The sequence below is a fragment of the Eschscholzia californica genome, unplaced genomic scaffold (genome assembly GCF_041429995.1).
Source record: "Eschscholzia californica isolate CP2 unplaced genomic scaffold, dmEscCali1.0.p SCAF_6, whole genome shotgun sequence".
NCBI lineage: Eukaryota > Viridiplantae > Streptophyta > Magnoliopsida > Ranunculales > Papaveraceae > Eschscholzia > Eschscholzia californica.
The window spans coordinates 20,122,979-20,132,458 of record NW_028238483.1 but is presented as its reverse complement, the minus strand read 5'-3'; positions in this window follow the sequence as shown (position 1 = coordinate 20,132,458).

Genomic DNA, 9,480 nt, shown 5'->3' with positions numbered 1-9,480 from the left:
AATCAAATTATAATCCCTTAGAATATTTGACTTGTAATAGTCAAAAACAAATTAAAAAACTGGCAGTATTAAAGGTCGAACCCACAACCTCTGAATCTAGAGATACACATACCACCGTTCGGCCACATCTTCTGTTTGTGTTATTCTTTCCATTGGGTTACATATTATAGGTTGTAGTGAGTTTGAAGTGGGTCCATTTGAGGTGGGGGTCCAGGGCGGATGCTCTGTCCGCTCCCCTTAAACACCGTTCTGGTCAGACCTTCACTCGTAGTTAAATTTTACGGGCATTGACGACGTCCTGTCTGACAAAAAATGAAACACATATAACCATAAGATCCCTGGGATACCTGGGTGGTGCCGACCAAAGAGTCCGACAGTCAAATCAGAAAAACTTGTAAGAAAAATAACATATTAGTGATGCTTCTGCAATATTACCATTGACAGAGATGGTCAGAGTATGTCACGACTCGTACAATGGCCGGTGCTCGATCTTTACAGATAACAACTTACCTGGATTTTAAAATCATCAGAGAAGAGAAAGAGGCAGAATGACTGAGCGATCGTCTGCCTTCTCAAGATAGGGAAAGTGATAGCCTTGTATAATTGCTTGCCTGCCTCCTGTGAACATTGAATATGTGAGGGATAAAGTGGAACGTCTGCTATTCAAGAGTATGTATGTGAGAGAAAATGGAATGTCTCCCTTAGTATATGGTTGACTTTGTATGTACGAGGGTAAAGAACATTAGAACTTATGATGTAATAGATGATCAAGTGGGTGACGAGGAAAGAGTATGAAAGAGAAAGTAAGTTGGTTGTAGGTCGATTGCTAGATGATTGAATCCTCTTGATGAGAGATAAAGTGAGTGCTTTCTTTGGGAAAGTAATGCGTGGAATTCTTTTATCTAAAGTTGGATCTAATCGTCTGTATAAGAGAGGAAGTACGGTAGTCGTAGTGTTTTGTTAGCCGAGTATTGAATGGTCCACCTTTTTTCTTTCATTAGTCATTTATAGTGTCCATTTTTCGGAGCTGTAACGCCCACTTTAATGGGTATATATATTGACGTATCCTTTGGTCACATGACTTCAACCGTCATGTGAGAGGGTTACAATGGCCTAACATACGACATGTGAGAAGATCACAATGGCCTCATATACACAACTTCAGGTGTCCGAAGATGAGTGGGTCAGGCCCGTTCGATATTTAATTTGTGGGTTTGGCTGGTGCGCACGCTTATTTTTTGTAGATTTCTTGAGGGTGCTCCCAATAACGAAATATGACCCTTACAAATTGGGACAAAAAATTAGTCCCTTCACTAAAACTGTGCTCGGTCAGAAAGTGATCATAGATGGAAACCTTAAACTCTAGATGACTAACACAACACTCATCTCCATAAAAGGGCGCATACCTCTGAGGATTTCAATGGTTTCAAGACTAATTACAATATTTTTTGAAGATTTCAACTATCAATATTCCAATGAAGAATACAAGCAAGGAAAGGTACGAATTTTTCCTCATCGCCTGAATTGATTAATTTGTTTTGGTTATAATTTCAGCTGAAACCTTTGTAAAATCTATATATAATTTCGTCCATTAAACCAAAAAACCTCTGCATTTGCGGTTTCAAGATCACAATTTCGTTTTGTCTATTTATTTTGGTCATAGTTGCTCATCTTCTTAAATAACTAATTGATTTTTGTTATAATTTCAGGTTATAACTCATGTTGGAAGGACTTGAAGTTTTTGTTCATTAATGGAAAACAATTGTAATTTTGTTTCCAATAACAAAATTTATGTTTATTTGCGTAACATACTGACCACGATTTTGCTGGACTTGATCGTTTATTAGACCAAAAATGTTTGGGCAAGCAGTGAAACTCTGAAAGGTGGTGTTCGTATATAACTCAAATCAAGTAGATGATAATGTGATATTTTTGGTTAGTTTTGGCAACCTAGATGATTTAAAGTTATGTTTGTATCTACAATTTATGTTTCTATTTAAATTGCAGATGTGTGTTGGGAATCAACTATATTTCTATATACAGTATATTAATTTCTAGCTTTGAATCAAAATGTGTAAAATGATTACTATATGCAACATGTAAGTATAGTTATATTAGAGAACATATAACGCGTTAGTTGTTATGGTGATATGTTTTGCTTTTCGCTTGGTAAAAACATAAAAATGACTCAATTTCTCATAAAGCAACAAAAGAGTCCAAAAGAAAAGAACAAGGTGAAAGAGAGAGAGAGATCTACATACGATTTGTTCAAATCAACATGGTCGAAAAATGACGACATCTTGAGGAGGAAAGAATAGATGCTTCAGCACAACTCCACGCAACCAATGTATTTTCTACGTACCGTTCCTAATTCTCCAAATCCCATCTACGACATATGTTGCAAGTGGTTTACCTATTGCTCTTAGTTCTTCATCAGTACCTACTGAATCTAATATGAAACCCAAGTGGTTTAAACTCATATTGCGTCGAAGATATGGGTTGGAAAGGTAAGTTGTTGTTTCTAATTTGGTCAACCACTATTACTGAATGTGCAAAATGTATTGAGGATTATCGTAGATTTTTATTTCTTGCAGAAAGATGATAGATTGTTAAAAGTGATAAGCCCCGTTGTTGTGGCAGACGTATGAAATTTAGACAAAGAATGTCCTTATGTTAGGGAGAATGTAGGAAAATCAGGCTTCCAATCTTTGATAAACCACTTATGTAGGAAGTAAAGTGTTAGTGAGTGCATTTGTGGAACGATATGCTAATAAAAAAATTGAATTGTTACACACATGATTCACCATAGAAACCTTGACTTGCTTCCACCCGTATAGTTTGTCGAACAAAACTTGCTTTGATACTACATGATATCCACAATGCCGATCTCCAAGAGCATCTTCAATCTAGCTAACAAATTCATGTAAAGGCCTTGGAATTGGGGTAATATAAGATCCCGACGCCATAAAATGATTGCTATTAAAGTTTTCCAACCTGACCTTCTTAGATAGTTTTGTTGGATGACTCTTTAAGTTTATCTGCCTTCAAAGATGCCACCTTTCTTAATATATATTCATGTTTAGAGGGCTATCTCTTCGTTGAGTTTTCCTTTTGTATTTGTTGCTTCCTCTTTCGCCCTTTTTTATTGATTGGTTCACTTGGCTCTTTTATGTTTGTATATTTTAAATTTGCTATTAACTACAAATCAACTAATATTTTCATAAAAAAAAACTAATATTTGATATCTCACATAATCTGGTGCACCATCCCACCTATTTTCAATCATTTTTAAAATGGGTAAGTCAGAAAATGAAATCTTAGTGAAATCTTTTCTTACGTCGTACGAGACGTGTTTACAACAAGGATCAATAACATCGAGTGGTATGGACATATTTTTCCGCTTAAATATCAAAAACTCATGAAGATATTGAAGTCGAAGATGTGTCGGATGTGCGCATACAATTTTATTCATGGATGTATAACTTCTCTGCATTCTCAATCTCATCCAAAATAGTACTCAAAGTTCGATGAGCAAACAAGTTACGCAGACTATTTAATAAGTTTTTATAGTATTACCACATACCGTTCTCAGATCTTTTTCAAACGAATATGTGATGTCAATAAATTCATCCTCAAAGCAATTTTGTACCGATTCCAAACAAGAGACAAAATTTCCTTTCGAGTTACAGGGAACCCTTTCAGCCTACCATGTTCACCCTCTGCTCTATTTGTTGATGTAGTTCCGTAGTGTTTTACCTGATTTGCCCAGTAAAATACAAACTTCTCCTTATAAAGAGATAGCCAAGTGTCGATACTATATTATACCAATTCCTTATCCTCTTTAGTTTCAAACCATTTTTCTTTCATAAACGTTAAGTTGTTATTCTATGCCTCCTCTGACACATACCATGTTACAACATTTCAAGCTCCAATAAAGTCTTCAGGAGATTGGATTTCTTTCGGTATCTTTTTATATGCAGAAGCTGCACGAGCTTGAACATTCTTGCTTATCCGCCATACACAAAGTAAATGATGTGTTTCAGGGAAAACAATGTTTATAGCTTTCATCAAGGCAAGTAATCTATTTGTTATAAAAATCTTAGGAAGTGATGTGCACATATATAATTGCTTGAGACACTCTAACCCCCGACAATAATGATGATGGTTTCTTTAGACATGAATGCACATGTAGTCGTGAATGTTTTTCCGTTTGATGTCGCTGAAACTACATAAAAAGGGGGATGCGTGAATCTGTTTGTTCTGTATGTGCAATCAACCGTTACATCTGGAGGAAAACATAATGCAAGAATAACACTTCGTGGATCTGAAAAGAAGAAATCTGAAACCTCATCTGATGTTGCATGACACCTATGTTTCAGTACATATTGGTGATTAATACATAATCTGTAAAATTATTTCATCCCACTCTTTCCCTCACTAAATCCGCGTTTACTTTATTGTAGATGGTAGGCATAATCGAATAACTATCATCATTACTTCTTTTAAGATTCAAAAGGATTTCTTTCGATTGTATCCGCTCTTCGCCAATTTGGAAACTAATTCTTTCTATGCTCAAGTGAGCTACGTATGGATGCCCGGTTAGGTGACCTAGAAGAGTAAGATTATGAGGACCGTTCTTTACCTCAGTCATCCACAATCCCTTAGAAAAACATTTAACTCTTGATTTAAGAGAATATCCACATTTCATTGAGCCCAATCTCATATTCTTGATATTTGTCTTAGGCTTGTAATTTTTTTTCCTGATGGCTAACATAAATTCCACTCCTCTTGCATGACAAATACACATAAAACTAGTTTCAATGTTATCCAAATTTGTTTTTGAAGATGTCTTGATTATAACTATTTTACGTTTTTTTCCAATATCTATGCTGCCCATTTACAACTTCCATACCCGATCTAAAATACTGAAATTAAAATAAGTAGAGTTAGTATACATAAATCTTAGAAAATTGCACGCACAAATTGCATGGTAATGACCCAAAATCTTGGTCCTGAGATAAGTTCGACTTCTTCTACATTCTCCAATTCAACGTCAGGTTTGCTTCCGCTAGTTGTGCCTTTGCTAGGAAATGACTCAAAATCTTGGTCTACAAAGTCAAAATAATTAACTCAGAAGATATATAAGCGACATTTACATAAAAAAATTCAACTAAAACCACTGAAAAGTTAAACAAATTTCGTCCATAGCAGATGAAATATCGCTCATTTTGCTTATAATTAAAGAACGGTTAAAAAGATAAGTCAATTTCATTCGCGCATGTTGTCTTTTTCATTCAACCCAATCGAAAATTCTTTACTGGAATAAAAAATGACCTAAAACCTTAAAAATGTATTTTCAACCATAGAGAAAGATAAAAGAAGAAATTTTTTTACCTGAGATATATTATCTTCATTATATATGTCTTTGTTTAAGTCGGTGTCTTTGTTTAAGTCGATGTCCTCGTTTAAGTGGGTATCCTCGTTTAAGTCGATGTCTTCATTTAAATCAAATGACTCTTCTTTCTTGATATTCATTAATGGTGGTTCCTCATACATGAGATCTTGAGGCATCATTAAGAGCTTGTACTAAAACGATAATGATAGTACTTATATATTTTGCATTTTTTTTTATTGTTAATGGTGATTTTTTTTTTGATGAGAGTGTTAATGGTGATTTTGATAGTAGTAAAAGATATTAGGGTTGAGTTGTTTATGTCAGACAAAACTACAAGTGAATAAAATATTATGTTTATAGTTACTTTTTAGGGTCCGTGGGTATATAACCCAAAATAATGTTCAAAAAGGATTTAGGGTCCAATCTTCCCAAAAAATGGATTTTTAGTCCTTTTGCTCTTGGGACTAAAAACCCTTAATATATATTACATAATTCCTTCCATGTCCCAGTCATTTTTTGCGGGATTTTAATATGTGGGGCCGGACAAAAATTTCAAACGGTTTAATGTACCTTGATTTTAGGATAAATTTAGGAAAAAACGGATAGATTCTCACGAAATTTTCTCTCTCTTCTATAATCTGTTTAGAAACAAAACCCAAACTTTTGCAAATCAATTATCTCTCTCTTCTTTACAGATTTAATATGGAGATTTATTAGCCAAAAATATGGAGATTTATTAGAAACAAATAGATAGAAACAAATCATAATTTCTCTCTCCTCTAAATAGATTTGGAAATCAAATTTTCTCTTTCCTATTATCCGAATCAATCAGAAACCAAAATCCTAACCAAAACCAAAACGTCATCACCACGGATATTTCCAAATCAATTTTCTCTCTCTTCTTTACAGATTTGGAAACCAAATCAATTTTCTTTATCTTACTATGTAAATTTTTTTTCGATTCAAAACAATTTTCTCTCACTTAACTTTCAGATTTGGAAATAGTATATAATCTAGGATCAATTTAGCGTGATTTGGGGGTTAATATACAAAACATATATGTCACCTTCTCTCACTTAACTTTTAGTTTTGGAAATAGAATATTTTTCTTGGAACATTAAAGCAGCATTTGTTTTCGTTTTTACTCATACATAAATACTCATCGAATACAAATTATGAAATAAATACGTAAATTATGTATTATTTATGACGAATAAACCATCATTTGTCAAGCATACAACGTAATTTAACAAATGTATTTGGGTCTTGTTCAGTAAATTACACATAATTTCTTTTACATAACACATCGTTTACATTCTGTTACAAAAAAAAACGTACAAAATCTTCTCTGGTTCAATAATGGTGCCCATCCATGTTGTCCTATTGCTTGGAATGCTAATGGCGGGGGCCGAATATGAGGCTTTTCCAAGGAATCATGATCAAGATCCATTCAAGTGTGCATTTCTTATGAAATATTTCGAGGAGCCAATCAAAAAGTCAAGTAACAAGAACAAGGGTATTTCAAGTTTGATTGCTTATTTTGATTTGATGATTCTGCCTGGAACTCCATCTGTGATAACAAATGGAGAGAGATTAATACATATAAATTATATAAAAAAGTATATTATTTACAATAAATTACATGAACATTTACGTAAATTATATGTAATTTATTTCAAAGTACACGGGATTTACATATTTAAGCGAAGTTGTTCTAATAATGAAACGAGTACTGTTTTTGAGATTAAAGCATAATTAATGTTCCATATAATATTCATGATATTCGTGATAAAGTATATATAATTTGTCAGAAAATACATATATCATGTTCTCATTTTGAAAAACATCGTACGGGAGATGTTTGCATAATTTACTATAAATTATGGTAATTTATGATAAAGTACATGTACTGTTAATTCTGTTATGAGGAACCGTACGAAAAAACCACGTTTCATAAATCCGTACGGATTGAAAACCAGATCTGAAGAAAAAGTACGAATATCATTAGGTTTAAACTACATATCTAAAGATATCTGATATGATGATTGATTGCAACAATAAGTGTACTCGATTTATAGGAATTAGTAATGAAGGATTATCTCATCAATATCGAAATCATTAAAGAAACTTTTAGAGAGAGAAATACAATAATAACATACTCGATTTGAAACAGAATCATTAAAGAAGAATTTTGTTTACCTGATTAACAATTAAGAAACTGATTTTGAAAAACTCTAATGAATATGAAACAATTTCTTTGTTTTAATGGAAGATTTTCAGTAGATTAAGATGTAGAGAGAGAGAATCAACTACTATAAACTGAAATAGAATCACAAAAACTTATAAATTGATTTATGTTTTACCTGATTAACTTGATATGAAGTGACATAAATAGAAATGGAGTTCTGAGCTTGTGTATTGGATTAGAAGACGAATGTTTGAAAAGCAATCTAATGAAGATGAAACAGGATTTCTGAGTTTAATGGAGGTTTTGTTATGTGAATCGGATTTAGAGAGAGAGAATAAAGAGGTTTCAGTTACTGGAAATAATGAATCACGTTTCTTTGTTTAGAAACGTGATTGGAGAGGGAATGTGGGAGATAAAAATGGATGAAGATCTTTATGAATTTTGAAGATAAATCAGTTATAATATATATTTCTTTGTTTAAAAACGTGATTGGAGAGAGAATGTGGGAGATAAAAATGGAAGAAGATCTTTATGGATTTTGAAGATAAATCAGTTATAATATATGAGGAAGGTTAGATTAGGAATTATGATTTATTTGGTATTATAGGGATTTGTGTTTTTTCTCTAGATGACACCAAATGGACTAGATATCCATTTATATTGTTTTTTTGGTTTTGAAACCCTTTATAGGATTAGAGAGGACTAAATGTCTTATTAGGACCCGTTTTTTGGGCTATAAACCCAAAAATTCTACTTTTTATGTAAGTCATTATATTTTAGAGTTACTTATAAATGATGTTTATATCGCTCTCCTTAGATTAATTTGGTAAAGAAATAGCAAGTACATAAATCAACCTTCTGTAAGCCTCTTTAATGCTGGAGTGTTCTTCCAACACCAAAAACTATAAGTTTAGATTGGTTGGATCTTATATATCAGGGGCCATGCAGATAATGCATATATCAGTCATCAACTTCTATTTAAATGTATTTCAACAAAAAAAAACTTGTATTTAAATGGACTAATTAATTTTTCAAATCAATCAATATTGTCTACTGGATTTAATATAAAGTCTAGAGATGTTTTAGATTTACCAATGTCTTGTTTAATATTTATCGGGATCCAAGTAATTATATTGTTTGTTTGTTTGGAGATATATATATACTAGGTATGACCCGTGCCTCCGGCACGGTTACTGATGTTGAAAAAGAATATGAAACTTCAAAACTATAATTTATAACAGGCTTATTTAAAAAAATTGACCAAACACTGTCCCGACTTGTGACATCCATTTCAAGCTGAAGCACAGAAACCTTAACCCGTACTTCTTCTTGATTGACTTGCTAAATGACGATGAAGTTGTCAGTGGAAATGATGGGTCCGAAAAATACTGCATCAGTGCAACACTGGTGTGAAAAATTACCTGCTTCTCTAAAACTGTCAGTGAACCCCCATTAGATAAGCCTAATGCCCCAGAATTACTTCATGATCTCACAGAAGTTGCATCGTGTAGAATGTTCAATAACTTGTGCAAACCCTCCTCGGATTAAAAAGAACCAACAATCGTCCTGAAAATAAAAGCAGCAAAAAAAATAAAGCATCATTTTTCCTTTCTAGGTCTTGCTTGCACTGAATAAGCAGAAGTGCTAACTCAACAACTTGGTAGACAACCTCAGAAGGAAATGAACAAACACGTTCCATGACCCCCTGCAAGTGAAGTCATAACTTAAGAACCCTGAGGGAAACAATATAACCCTGATAATAAGAGTGAACTATCAACTTGAACACCAAACTTTTACATGAAGATAATCGATAGTCAAGATGACGGACAAAAAAAGGAATGACCAGATCTTGGCATTGCAAGAAGTTTGTGAACACCACCACGATCAACAAAAAGTG